The 16,097-nt window shown below is 32.9% G+C and overlaps 1 long non-coding RNA gene across 1 annotated transcript; it reads left to right on the top strand.

The window, feature by feature from the left end:
- Positions 1-476: 476 nt before the first annotated feature.
- LOC149154216 (uncharacterized) lies at positions 477-1,180 on the top strand. Its single transcript, XR_016263018.1, has 3 exons — positions 477-633; positions 772-840; positions 1,095-1,180. It is a non-coding gene; the product is annotated as an uncharacterized LOC149154216 (long non-coding RNA).
- Positions 1,181-16,097: the final 14,917 nt, after the last annotated feature.

Below are 16,097 nucleotides of genomic sequence, written 5' to 3'. Positions count from 1 at the left end.
ATTTTTTAATTCCAAAAATAATAGATCTATGGATTGTATATTTTTTCTCAACGAATAGGTAATAACTGAAGAATGATAAATCTGCATACTTGTCAAGTTTGTTTACTCTCAAACAATGAATAATATATCTGTATGCTTTTTTGTTTCAATGAATAGGTAATCACTGAAGTTTGCAGGATTAAGAGGCAAGTACTTTAAGTATCCAACATTCGGTAGGCATGGGGATGCGTTATGAAACATCGGTAGGAAGTATGGAGAAATTATTGTTCTGCATCTATTTGAGGAATGGTTTTGGTATTTTCCACTTATATGGTATGAGGAACTTTTGTCTTTTAGCAGCTGAAGATGGTTTCCATATGTAAACAATTGAAAAAAACATACATATTGTAGACAAATATGCAATGGGTTCATGATCCATGGTTATCAATTCAAACTAGTGTAAAAACCCAAAAATCTTATGGAGGGATCTATTGAAATTATCTCGTTGTTCAATTTTATAGTGCAAGCTTTAAGAGAAATTCAGTTGGATATTAATTTCACATATCCTTCGGCTGGCGATCCATGCTTACCCGTTAATTTTTTGTGGGACTGGTTAGGCTATAACAACGATGTATCCCCCAGAATAAAAAGCTTGTGAGTAGTAATTCAAACCCAGCTTTTATGGGTTTTCCATTGGTCCAATTTCTAAAATTTTACAAGTTATATATTTAGTTAGTTTATTTAGATCTCAGAAATCTGTTCTGCATTTCATTTGATTGATTTCGATCTCAGGAATCTCTCGAGCAAAGGAATTACAAGTATACCTTCCAGTATTACCCATCTCACAGTCCTTGTTATAATGTAAGTGGAAATTCTAGCTTAGTGTTAGAATCGAATTTCAATATATAAATCAACAATGCAGTCTAATCACTATGCTCTTTGAAAATTATATTTGTGCAGCGACTTGTCTGAAAACAATTTAACTGGACAAATACAAGAATTTCTGGCTAATTTGACGAACTTGAGAGAACTGTGAGTAGAATTTCTCTTTGATAGATGTTATATTTATCTAGTAAGGCTACCTTTGTACTCACATACGCACGGCTTATATTCAGAGATGCAATCCAGGAATTTGGAGAACAATAATCTAACTGGTACAGTGCCGGCTATTTTAAGAAACAACAAAAACTTATCGATCAGGTTAATTCTCTTCTCCAACATGGATCATTTTACTAAAAATTAGTATAGTTTTATCATAGAGATCTCTAAATTTGAGATTCAATATTTTGATTGTGTTTTATGTTTGATAAGCTTTTGGGCAATCCACAAAGACACTTCTTTATGAAGGCGACGCAAATCAGTGCACTAAATCAAAACCTGGTATTAGTAAAAGTGTTATAATCAGTTTTTCAGTCGCTGGAGGGATAATATTAATGCTTTTGTCAATTACTGTTGCAACAGTACTTAGTAGAAGATTGAAACAGGCGAGGGCTAGGGTTGTTGGTATGTATATATGATTTGTGTATTTTTTGATCATTCTCTATTGGCCTACATATTTTGTTAGTGATTTTAATATTTGTAACAACATTCTTCTATTGTTCTTGCAGAGAGAAATCCTTTGAAAGAAGCCACAAAGGGCCATGACTTATCATCACCTCAATGAAGAAAATTTAGTTATGATGAGGTCAAGGAAATAACTGGTGGATTTGGAAGGCAAATTGGCAGAGGAGGATTTGGGCCTGTATTCTATGGCCATCTGCAAAATGGTGCTTAATTCATCAGCGTTTCACATTTTCCTATATAAACAAGAAAGGTTTTTTTAATTAAAGATAAAATATTTTTATCTCTAGAGAAACATTTCAGAATTTTTAAAAAGAGATATGTGCAAAGGGCACTGTGACTCACTGAAAAGAAAGGTATAATACAGGTTACTATGCTTTCGAAAGTGCACCATAAAAATCTTGTGCCCTTTGTGGGATATTCTTGTGAAGGAGGAAATTTACTAGGATATGTCCAAGGGAAACTTGAGGGGAATTCTCCATGGTATGGGTCAAATCCTGGGCTATCTTGTCTTGTGTTTAATCTGGAAAAACAATTTCAATTTGTAGACTGTTCTGTTATGGTTTGCAGTGGTATCTATTATTAGACTGCATTAGTAACATTGTATGGATCAGGTTTACATTGATCTTACTGCTGCAAGTACCCATACCTTTTTATAGTTCTAAGGCGTGGTCCAATGGTTGTCTCTGGTGGTTTGGTCTTACAAGTCTCTAGATCCATTTCTGTGTGGAAGGCTATGCACTCACTCTTTATTTCTATTAATAACAAGAAAATTATATAGGAATTGGAATGTTTAGTGTTAAAAGCTCTATTATCTGTTCACGCACTTCCAAATCCTTTTGCTTTTTTGTTGTCTTTGCGATTTAGTTCCAATGATAACATGATGCTGATGTGATTCAATTTGACAACATGGAATCAGAACTGAAGGATGTGTTTTTGGAAAGCAGAAGATGGATAGCTTTGAAATATCTAAATTTAGAGCAACGCAGATGTTGTGTTAATTCATAGTGACATTTGTGGTCCTAGGAAACAAAATCAGTTTGAGGAGCAATCTATTTCATCACTTAGGTAATCTACTCTCTGAAAATTCATCTACAAGTCATCTCTGCAACCGATGAATTTCACTGGCACAAGTCATCTTTGCAATCGATGAATTTCACTGGCAAACACATAGCGAGTTAAATTCTAGCCTCTGATACCCAAGAGTTGACTCGTGAAGCTTTTAAAAAGACTAATGCGCCCTTATTATTTAACCCAAAAATTAGTTCAATGTTTCCCAAGTTAGTAATTTTCTTTACCTCTCCAGTGACCATCTTCATCAAGCTCAAAAATTTTAGTTAATATTTAATTGCTTTCTCCAAAACCTCTGAAACATACCCTTCAAAATTATTGGGAGTTTGATTTCAATGGTGGCATTCCTCCCATAGACTCGTTCTGGAAACCCATACAATTTTTCTTTTCAAACGGTTGCATCAACTTTTTGTTGATGACATCCGTGCCCAGAGGGAATTCTGCTTATGCTTCATACCATTCCATCAAAATGTTTTGAAAATCCCCCCTTAAGTTTAAGAATATATGCATTCCATTCTTCAGTTAATGCACCAGAAAGACCTATGTTTCTTGCCTCTCTCTAAGACGATTGTTGAAGGATTGTGCCTCTGTCCATGGAAATATCTTTCAGCTCGAAGAAGCCATTGTTGTGCGGTTCTGCCAGAGTGGCCTACACTGTCAAGCTCTATGGCATCAAGGTTGGACACTGGTTGCTCTCAATCCCACCAACTGTCTTCTTGCCAGACAACGCAGGTGTCGGAAGACCATGGTGGACTTTGGCACACAATTTAGTTTTCTTTTGGGCGCTTACATGCCCCTCAGGTAGGCATTTCTTGCGCATAACTGAGGGACCCTGAATCCGGTTCAGGTGAATTTTCTGAAATTTCGAGGACCCATGGATCTCTGCTTCGCTCATCCTGCGGGTGCGCCATTTCCAGAGGTTACACCTGTGATTCTGCTCTTTGATTCTGGTAGCCTAACCACACCCGTGATTCTGCTCTTTGATTCTCCTAGTGTTAGGCTAGAAAGCCACCGAGCACTGTATCCATTATAATCTATTATTTGTAATTTTTTTTTGAAATTTAAAAAACATTTTAGATGATCAAGAGCTAGCTCATGGGATATAGATGTAAGTGTCTGATCTATGTATAAAGCATCATTTATAAAGTTGTAATCTAATTTTAAATGTGGAAATACAACCATCAGATAATGTAAATCATTTAGCTTTATCTTCCACCTTTGCATGCAATTTTCTTTATTAATTCTTATTTTCAATGACCATTTATTTTATGCCTTACGACGTTTCCTTTGCAACATCTGGTGCAAATGCTAGTTACACCCATATCCAAATTTGAATACAACATCTAATGCATATATATCTACAAATAGCCCGTGTAAACCATATTAGCATGATAATAAAAAATATCATAAAGGAATATCCTTTCATGATTGATTCTATCGCATCCTCAATTGTTGTTCTGGTCATACCTTACCCCTTTTCCTTGACTATAACAATTTTCCTCTCCCACTCTTTATTCTGGTTATCTTCTTTTATTTCTTCTAAATGGTATGCTTCTTTGACGTGTGCCTCATACTTTTTATTTATCTGGAACATTTTTATCAAATAACTTGTTATTACATTCCCCTTTGCTTCACAATATTGATAATAAAAGCTTTTTTGAATCAATAAAACTCTATCGTGCCTAATATGTAACTCAAAATCTCATATGCCATCTCAAGGCTTTTTCTTTTTAACCTAGCTTTCAATTTTCTTAACTTCCTCTTTCATTGAGGTTGCAACTGAACCAAAAGATTGCCCACCAATTCAAACCAAAACTCCCCTCAAGTTAAACATAATTATAAATGGCACACCCCAAACCGAGATGACTCGTTCAATACAAAACCCATTTAAAATCATAATCCTTCATGTAAAAGGGCAGATGTCTAAATTATAAGAGGAATAAGGGAGCCACACCATAAAGGGCCACTATCATTTATCCTAACATCCATGTGGCGACATTCCCCCAATCCTCCTTAACACCTCGTTCAACAGTAAAATCTGTAAATCTTAAATAGAGGTATATAAAGTTGAATCGTTCTCCTACACATTAAGTGATAGATTTGTATCAAGTTATTATGGATACCAAACCTTGCTATAAATTTAATATGGAGTTAGGGTTTACGAATCTTCATTCTTCAATAAAAAAATACGATATTATTAAAATAAAATAAATAGTTAAAAAATAAAATTATAATATTTATTATTAAATTTTATTTTTAAATACAATAGGATTAGTTCAAGATATTATTTCATCTGGAAGATTATTTTTCTATTACTAGTTTTACCATTTATATCAATATATTAGGTTTATAACAAATCTATAACAAAATGTATGGAAATGCTCAATACAAAATGTGATGGGAAGCTTGGCTATCAAGTATTCCAAAAGTTGATTCATATAGAAAGATATCTTCATGCAAATTCTGACCATTATTTTATCTAGAAACAAGGAATCATATGCCATAATAGTCATAAGAATCTCATATATTTATTATCTAAATAAGGAATTGAGTTGTTTTTGGGAAGTCATTTTGAAAAATGGTCACCATGATGGACAAATAAAGAAGGATAACCACAACACCTAAAAAATAGAAGACACATGCAAAGACTTGTCGAAGCTCCAACAATCTCATTACCATACATCAATGGGACCACAAATAAGATGTTCATATTTTTACAATAAATAAAATCAAGGTAGGCTTCACTCCCCCAAGCACCATTTGAGAGATGATTGATTGTGCCAAAGACCCGGTCATGTGGCAAAGAGTACATTGTTGAAATATGTAGGTCACTACAATCTCATCTAAAAGAGTGTGTAATTGATATACCCAAGAATCAAGCTTATAACTCTTCTCTTGTGAAGCACTCTCATGTCACTTCTCATAATTTTTGAATAGAAGATGCAAAATCGATATCCAAAGAGAAACACTACATAAAGAGGAAAGGAAGGAAAACTTAGAAATTCAAAAGAAGAACAAGACTTAAAATGGAGACAAAGGGCCTAAACTCAACAACACCTTGAGACCACTCATAAGTCAATTTAAAGCAACTATGGTATTACCCCATGGATGAATCATCGATTTAAACATTAAATTATAGTGAGTTGATCTCACTCCTTTCTCAAACCCTTCATTTGGCTCATCCTAATATCATATTTATCAATCTTAAACATTCTTCCTCATCCCATTCTCCACATAATGATCCCACTAAAGATGGACTCTCATCTATGAAATAAAAAATGAAGGGTTTAAAAATACAAATGTAGGTTTCCAATCTTAAGAAAAACACATTCATGCTATCTTTTTAAGTCATAAAAGTATATATATATATATATATATATATATATATATATATATATATATATATATATATATATTATACTTTTATATAAAAGATAGCATATATATATATATATATATATATATATAATTATACTTTTATGACTTAAAAAGATAGCATGAATGTGTTTTTCTTAAGATTGGAAACCTACATTTGTATTATATATATATAAAATTTTTCCTCATAACACATGTAAATACAACTGCATTTCAAGTCTATGGTAGTGAACATATGCATAAGATCCTAATGGCCATGATCTACGTGGATATTGGTGGCCACCCGCCTATTCCACTTGGACCCCCACCATTGTTTCTTTCAGTTTTTCAGTGTCCTTATTTGTAGCACAATTTACTATTTTTGGAAGTTTTTCGAGTTCTAAACTCCTGGAGCCGTTTTGAGGCCCTAAACAATGTTTTTTTGGGAAAACTAGGACCAACATGGGTCATGGACCGATGTTGATCATTCAAAAGTTGCATTCCTCAGATAGATCTTTCTAACGAGGTATTGTGCACATCAAACAGAGATCGTGTGCTAAAGTTACAACCCTGGGAAGTTGATGTACCAATTTACCACACGGGGTCCATAGTCTGGCGCTTCATTTCCTAGGGTTAGGTTTTTGGATGGTTAGGGTTTTCCATTGTTTCTCAATAATAAATAGGCCTTTCAGCCTCATTGTAACATAGTTCAGAGGCATGTAGCTGCCACATATCTTCTCAGAGATAAGCTACCATCGCCTGAGCTAGTCTTATTTCCATTCTGTTTGTAAGCATATTTCAGTATTTGATATTAATGAAATGAAGTGTTGTTTCTACTGCATCTTTGTATTTATAGTTATATCTATAATTTGTTGTGCTCCTGTTTAAATCCGGATCAGGCCATGTCCCTAGAGATAATATAGTGAGGTTAAATAAGTTCAAAGTATCTAAGGATGGAATTTTAGATGTAAGATTCATAAACTGAACCACTTTGCCTTTGTAATTTTCATTTCCCTCTAAGTTTTAACAAAAACTTCATGTTTCTTCCTTAGCAATTAAGAATATGTGTTTCTCTTTAAAGGTTGTAGGTTTAAATCTAAAGGGGATAGGATATATACACCTCTAAAAACTAAGCAATGAAATCATTATGCCAAGGGGCTCCCTTGTCCCACAAACAATGGGTCTCATACACTAATCTGACATCTGACTAGGCTATACCTTAAGTTAGATATTGTTATTATTATAAAAAAATGGTTGTAGCTATACCTATAAGGTCAATTTATCATTATAAGTTTGATAGTATTAGATATCATGTTGAAAACGAAACTAATAACTTTTAATAGTTGCAAGTACAAAACATCCAAATATGTAATTAGATTACATACCCTTTGAATCCTTGCTTTTCTATGAGGGTTTGTTACTCTCTTTACATTTTATGATTTAATTTCATTTCATATAATCAACATGGAAATCTATTATGTTTGGGAATTATTTATGAAGAATGGTTACCATGATGAAAAAATAAATAAGGCTATCCACAGAGCCATAAGTAGTAGACACACACAAAGAATTGTGGAAGCTCCAACAATCTAATTATGATACATCAACAAAACCACATACAATATTGCTCATACTTTTAGAATAAATAATACCAAGGTAGGCTTCACTCCCCAAACACCATTTGAAATATGTTTAATTGTGCAAAAGACTCAAGAGACCCAAGATAATGCAAAAAAGTTTATTCAATTCACTATTGATGTGGCAAATAATACATTGATGAAATAAGCGGATCATTATAAACTCATCTAGAAAATATACCATATATATATTTAAGAATCAAATTTATAATTATATCATTGTAAAACACTCTCAAATCACTTCTCATCATATCTACATAGAAGATGTAAAGTAGGTATGTGAAGAAAAACACTACATAAAGAGGAGAAATATGGAAGCTATAAAAATTGAAATGTAGAACCAAACTTGGAATAAAGACAAATGTCTTAAACTCAAAAACAACTAAGACCACTCACAAGTCAATTTAAAGAAACTATGGTATTCTTCCAAGGATGAATCATGGGTTTAAGAATTAAATTAATGTCAGCTAACCTCGCTCCTTTCTTAAACCTTCAATCAACCCATATTAATCAATGGTCTCTTAAACATTCTCCTCATGCCATCCTTGACATGACGATCCCCTGAAGATGGACTCTCATCTATGAAGTTTGAAATGAAAGGCTTAAAAATAAAAACATATGCTTTCCAATCTCAATAAACATACAATCATGTTATGTATTTAAGTTATAAAAGTATTATTGTTTTTTTGAAAAATATAAATTTTCCTTATGACACACAGATATAATAGTATTTGAATTTTATGGCCGTGAGCCTAGACCTAAGATCCTAATGGCCATGTGCCCAGAGATAAAATAGTGAGGTTAAACTTGTACAAAGTATATAAGGATGGGACTTTAAATATGGGTTTCACAAAATAAACCACTCTGCCTTTGTAATTTTGATTTGTCTCTTGTTTTAACAAAAATTGCATGTATGACTTAAGAATTAAGAATATGTGTTTCTCTTTAAAGGTAAAGGCTCAAATTTAAAAGGGATAAGAAAGGTACATTTCTATAAATTAAGCAATGAAATTATTATGTCAAGGAAGTTTTTAAAGGGGATAAGAAAGGTACACTTCTATAAATTAAGCAATGAAATTATTATGTCAAGAAGGTTGTTGTTTCTATTATATATTAATTTGGTTTTTAGTTAGGTTATATTTTAAGTTAGATATTATTATTAGTAGAAATTTCATAATATTAAGCATCATTTTGAATATGACCTTTTTCAAATTTTTTTTGTTTTGGAGGTTTGTTATAATTTATTTTTTAATATATTTATTAATGATCTTGAAATATTGGAAAAATAAATATTTTTAAAGTAATTTTGAAGAAGGATTTCACAACATTGTTTAGTTAAGTGTTTATTTTCTTTGGATGCGATGAAACAAGTTAATGGCCCAAGACCCAAAGGCATCTGGCAAGAGGTAAACCCTGTCCCCTTACAGATCACCAATAAATAATTCCAAGTGACATGATTTTCATTAAATAATAATAATGAAGTGACATGATTTTCATTAAATAATAATGATGATTCATCCTGTATTTGTGAATAGCAATCAATGATAAATGTCCCACCGCTGGTTTGACAAATTAATTATAATAAATTTTCTCATTATTTAAAATTCCCATAAAAATTATTTTTTTTTAGGAGTAGATAAAACAATGAATTCCTCATTTGGCAATAGGCCTTGAAATCCGCTACATGGACCCTCAAATCTGAAACAATAAGGTAAATGGGCCATGTCTATCATGGCTATGCAAAGACAATGAAACAAACGGTTGGGTTTAATAATACTGTGTTTTGTAAAGACAGGGTTAGCTATAATTAATCTATTTGTACGCATTTTTTTAGGAATAAACAACTAATCCTGGTTGAATATTTTGAATATCATTTAAATTGGGTGGACAATACGTTAAAAGTTGGTGAAAAGGTTTAAGATTTGTTTTTTATATTGGCACGTCTTTGTTCACCACCAAAAAAACAGTTCTTGCCTAAGACTTTTTTAATAAAAAATTTAATTTATTTTAAGTTGATTATTTAAATATATAAAAAATATTTTAAAATTGTATTTATTATATTAATTATTTTATTTCAATTTTTTTATTAATAAAATTATTTATTAATAATATAACCTATAATTTGCGTGTAATCTAAATTGTGATACGCTTTGAAGGGAAATATATATAGCAATTCTAAAAAAATATTAAAGTTATTTACAAGTTGTTTATACTCATGTGGAATTTGAACGCAACATTTGAAAACCCTTAAAATGTAGCATATTTAGTTAGAAACAATCTAGGTATGGTTAAAGGATTTTAAGAGTATAAGCATAACAAAATATTATATTTTCTAAATATATATTTTTAAATTGTTTAGATTAATAATTATGGCTGAGCTTGAAGCAAGAGTGATGTAGGTAGGGGAAATATCCCTTTCATAGTTAACTCCATTAGCTTCCTTAATTTCCATGTTTATCATATCTTGCTCCTTTTTCTTGGTTATAGTAATTTTCCTCTTCCCCTCTTTGTTTTTGTTGTTTTTATTGGTTTCTTCCAAATCTTATGTTTTTTTGACTAATGCCTTATACTTGTTGGAATTGTAACTAGGTTTAGTCTTTATAATTGTACTTGTATTTAAATGTATTTTTATGTAAAAACAAAAAGAAGAAAATTCTTATTATTTTCTGACATGTTCTTCGTGCTTTGTTTTGGTCAAAAGAAAATGAAAAAGGGCATGTTCTTCGTGACCCTTGCCAAAAGCAGAAAAATTTGAATTTTAGTAAGTGGCATTTGTTCCTTCAAGTTGCCAAGTGGCTCTCCTAGGAACAAGTCGACTCAACATTTTCACATGTATGGAAGACTATAAATAACCCATGAAAGTTCCTCCAAAAGCATACTTCAAATGAATATAAACATCTTTGAAATGCAAGGTCTATCTAAAGCTATACATATCTCTAAGGACAACACAAATTTGAAGTTACATATTTCTGTCGAAGGATATTTGAGGTTATATATCTCTGTGGAAAACGAAGATTATGAGGCTCCTATTGTTTGTAACTCACGAAGGCCCAAGGCTCCCTTTGATGTGAATTTTATGTGACATGTGTCCATAAGATGATGCGAGTTTCTATGACATATTTCTCCATACTGATGCGAGTTCCTATGACATATTATCTCTGTGTGATGTGAGCTACAAAAATGTTACTTTCTTTGTGATGCGAGCTACAGGAAGGCATCTCAGTGGGATGTGGCATCTAAAGGACAAGATTTTGGTGGATTGGTTAACAACCTTGTGGACAAAAGCATGGAAGAGATTGGAGGGCTAACTTGGCACTTGGATCACTGGTTAGTGTACTTGGATTTCTCTTGTTGATGTAGAATCTATAAGGAAATGATTGATGGGTTTTTTGCTTGTGGCTTTTTCCCTAGCCTCTCACCTAATTTTGGTGTTTCTTTTTATTTGGTGCATTGTATTTTTATAATTTCTTAATGACCTAATGAATGAAGTAATTGCTAATGGAAAAACATATATAAACTGTCACAAGTAATTATCGTGATGAGAAATTCAATCTTTCAATCGAATTTCCAAAATGGTATCAAAGTTAAGGAAAATCATAGACGCAGTTGAAATCTATCTCATGAAAAGGTTGAACTTTCTCTGGGCTAGTAGGTAGAAATTTTGTGGATCATCTCTATGTAAAACGACTTTAAGAAGGATCATCTCTCAGTATACCAACTGTCTCTATGGCATCTGAGTACTGTTATATAATCCATCTATCTAATCTTAATAATTTGAGTTGGTATAAAGTTTGAACCTCATCTCTATGAGTGATTCACAATATCTCCAATGTTGTTAAGTAACATTTGTCTAGCTCAAATGCAAGAAAATACGAGTTTGTAATCTTGTCTACCTATGTACTAATTCAAACTATAAAAGGAGATTCAAAGTCTAATTTTTTGAAGTGTGACCACTGGTCTGAGCTCCTTTGGAAGGCTTAAATACTATTCTCATTTTTGTGACAAGTCTCTGTAATGACATTATGCAATAAGGCTATCCTCCTATGATCCTAAGTATGAGGTTACATAATGATAATAAGGGATCGAGCTCCGTGTATAAGGCCAAGTCTCAAAAACCATTTTATCGCCAATGTAGATTTCAATCTGAAATTCTGATTATGATTCTAAGCTAAAGAATATCTAAAGGGACAAAGGATGTATAGTAAGCCGAATTTTGAGTTTGATTTGAGAAGAAGACATAAGAAACAAAAAGAAGAAAAAAATATGCCTATGTTAAGTATCCAAGTCAAGATAAAGAAGCAATCTTAAAAGAAGAGATCCAAATGACCCCTCTGTGATGAACATCTGAATTAATATGTAGTGAATCCAAATTTTTATGCGGAAAAAGATCAAGAGCCTCTATGACCAAGTCTTTAACCATTTGAAGCAGTCAATTGGATCAAGGTACGAGCATTCAATGAAGAATGTAAATACAAGCTACATTATAATAAAACCCGAGTTTAGGGATGAATGACTAAGTGACAGTCCAAAGCTACACACATATGTGGAAGATAATGAAACTTAAAGCACTACTCCTTTGTGATAAGTGTTATCACTCAGAAAATTTCTCAAGGTTAAAGAAAGAAATCACCGAGGTAACCACAAACCTACTTTGGAGATTAGGATCTAGCCTTCCTAATTCTCAGAGAGGGCTCTCTCTTTATGATTTAACTTTGTTTTAGTTAATTGATTTTAGGCTAGTTATGATTGTACTTGGGTTTTGATTTGAATTTGGGTGGTGGGATCACTTACTTAGATGAATAGATGAATGTCTATTTTCCATTGGGTTATGGAGTCAATCAGGTTTTGAAAACAGAACAACAACAAACCATAAAGAAAATGTTACAAGGCAAGATAGGTGAGCAATATCAGATCTCAAAGGCTGGATGGTGAAATGATTTCCAAATGGGATCAAGGAGTAGTTAAGGATTCCTTAAACTAGATCGTGAAGAAAAGTGAAAGAGGTCAACTGGGATGGGAGAGCAATTAAGGGTTCTCAAATCCAGATATCAGAGGAAAACTTATAAATGACTAACTGTGCAAAACAGAGTGTATTTAAACAAAATCTGAGTTAAATTTCCAGTTAATTCATTCAAATTTGGATAACATTTAAGTTTATGAAACACTTAGAAAAGGAACATAAACAAGATGAAATTTGTACTTCACTGAGATAGCTCAACACATGAATCCTGTAAATAAGTTTCTTTATAACTTGTCATGTTTCTCAACTGGAAATCAGTACAATAACCCTTAGGTAGTAGGTCAGTTAGTTATAACAATATTCAGAAATCCACCCACCACCATACTTCGAATTATGAAGTATTTATACAAAAGAACTTACAAAATATCTCAAAGTGCATTGAGAACTAATCTAGGAAAAAGAAATATCTTCATGCAAGAAGATAGAGACAACTATTGAACTGCTGTTTGTTGTCCCTGTTATTTAGGTTCTGCTGTCTTTTAGTCTTTGATCTTTTTCCCTTTAAGCTGCTTGGCTGTTTGGTCTTCACGCTATATGTCATATTTACTTATGACCTTTCATCTGATACAATTTCATTTGCCTCCTCTATTTAGTCTTTTAACTGTATGCTCTGTCACCTGCTTTCATTTTTACCTTTTACTGTAAATCTTACTCACTCTTTCATGTTTTTGTGTTTTCAGTAAAAATGATTTTCACTAAAAGACACATGTAGAATACAAAATGTTTCTTAGAGAGTAGTTTGTAAGAATCTTTTGTTGTGTTGGTGAAAATGATTTCATCTTTGTTTTAACATTTACTTGTAAATTGTTTCCTTCTGCTCTATGATAATTGTCTTTTCTTTCTGAAAAAAGCCTTTTGAATACATTTCCTTGCGAGTCTTGGAATAAACAGGTTTTGGAACTAGTATCAAAACTGTTTATCCAAGCTCCCATTCTGCTAATAACCTGCAAATAAAACAATTGTTAATAAGAACACAGGTTGGCAGGGAGGTGATAATGGCTTCAGGGAACTGAGATGTCTGTGGATGGATCCAAAGCGTGTTCGGAAGGTAATCAAAGGTCAAATTGGGTTACATAAGCTTAGGGTGGCGCAGGAAGGCTTAGGCAGCTTTCTAGTGAAAAGCAAGCAAAAAGAGTGAAAATGAGGGTCTACGGTGTTTTAACAGGTAATGACTAGAATTGGCGCGGAATTTCATAATGAGCAGTGGATGGTTTCAGCTTACATGGGGAGGTGGTATTAAGGTTCATCGCACCGCTTTTGGCAGTCGGGTAGTTTTTCCATGAGAGCATGCGAGTTAACCCAAAGCTGCCATGTAACCAAAAGGGGCCCGAGAAAAACTGCGAATCTCACATGCTCTCGGGTTGGTAAAGCTCGGAAAAGAAATCAACGCGATATGGATGCGCGCCATTAGATCTGGGGGTGCAAGATCTAATGACTATCGCGTGGTGGAAATGCATGGAGGGAATAAGGGCGGAGATTTGCGGGGCCCGGGGGGATTAATTACACTTAACTGTAATTAATTAATGATATAAATCAAGGTTAAATATAAGTGGGTTTAGTAAAATGGGACTTGGGTTTAAAATGTGGCGGGGTTTGTTAACCACACCAAGGGTGGTGGGTTAAACAGGTTTATATCGGGAAAATGTGAATTTTGCAGAGTTAATTAAATAAAGAGAGGGGGAAACAAAACTTAGGATAAAGGGGTTTTATGGGTTAAAAGGGTTTTGTTAGGAAATATATGAATGGCACAGTTAATTAAATAAATGCTGTGGGGGAATTTAAACTTAGGACAAGGGGGGTTTTATGGGGTTTTTAGATAAAATAGGGAAATTAATAAGGGGAAAATGATTTTTTCAAAGGGGAAAGGATTTTACACTAGAGAAAAGGGGTTTTGGGTCAGGAAATGACCTTTGGAGGGTAATTTGCTAGGAAAATGTGTGAAACCAAGGGGCAAGGGTCAGAATGGAGGGAAAATGGTACTTTTATAAGAAATGAGGGGAAAATGGAGGAAATTAGTAAATAAGTAGTGGGGGGTGAAACGAAATGAGGGGAAGCTAATTAAATCAGCTTGTAAACATCCTTTCACTTTCATAACTGCTCCTACACATTGAAACATATGGTTAAGCATGATAAGTGTGCCTATGCTTTAACACCCTTGTACCTTTGCAACCTTTCTTCTACCTACCCTTTACTTACCCTAACATTTTTTCTTCATTTTATTGGGTGCATTTAAGCTAGCAGACTCTTTCTTTTCTCTTTCTTTTGAAAAGTAAACTATCTAATTCTAACCTTATAACTTCCAATGGCTCAGATTAAGCTTATGAGCACATTTTATTTCTCTACCTAACTACTGATCTGCCAAGGTTAAATAGTTTGGCCAAATCTTTATTCTCTATCTATAAACATGAAATTTAAAGCATGATTTAGTCAAGATTAAGCTATTTGACTATCATGGGTTGTGGCATTTTTGACAAGCTACACACAACCATTATTTTGCATAGTGAAGTAAAAAGTAGTGGCACTTGAATTTACACAATTTCATGATCTGTTTTTGTTTGGGGTTCATTTTTTCACTTTTGTTTTTCTTTTTGTCCTTTTATTATTCTTTTAGGACATACCCTCTTTACATTTTTTAATTTTTTAATATGGAAAACATTTTGCAGAAAGCAAAATTATGTACAATATTACAAGACTTAATATAGTCAATTCAAAATTATGATCCCTATTATTATAGGAACCTAACAAAAAGCAAAGTTCCAGAGGTACTTTATTTCAGTGACATATGTCATCCTAGTAGCATTACGAGTACCCTGAAGAATTGTGATTTGGCACCGAATTCAAGGAAGATAGGTAAAAGTTTCTCAAGAGGTATGTATAAATCTTGTTTTCGTTTCTCAAGAACTAGGGATAGATCTATGTTAAAATTCTCTTGCATCCAATGTCTTCTAAGTTCTTCTAAGCTAAGATGTGTGCTCTTAGAAGATCTTGTCAATCACATTGTTGGATATATTATGAAGAAATCACATTTAGATATTATTGATATCTAATGCAATATGAGGGTATGTATCCTCTATCTCTTAAGGATAAAGACAAACAAATTAATAAATGTTCCCGTCATGAATATTCAGTTCTATGCATATAAAATTAGATTTTTGGCATTTCTAGGGTTTATAGCTAACATATTAGTATACGTATAGAACTTGAAAATATGAAAGATGAAAGGTTTTGAATATTTTAGATATTGAAATATCCAGGGTTTGTAAACCCAAGACAAAATTTTGAAGAATGAATAAATTATAGGGTTTGAAATTAAAACCCTAGTCATACAATTGTAAACCCTAACTAATCAAAACGGTAGAAGAAGAAGGACTAGAGTTTGTAGACTAAACCCTAGGATTAATTGCTTCTGCTTGAAAGATGAAAGCCTAGCACCTGGATGATGATGTGGACAAGGCTAATTTTCTGATTGGATACAA

Source organism: Pinus tabuliformis, chromosome 9 (genome assembly GCF_031772625.1).
Source record: "Pinus tabuliformis cultivar Carrire ecotype Pingquan chromosome 9, CPIR1, whole genome shotgun sequence".
In the NCBI taxonomy this organism is placed as follows: Eukaryota; Viridiplantae; Streptophyta; class Pinopsida; order Pinales; family Pinaceae; genus Pinus; species Pinus tabuliformis.
Note: the sequence above shows the minus strand (reverse complement) of the source record. Positions and strands in the feature narration are given on the sequence as shown.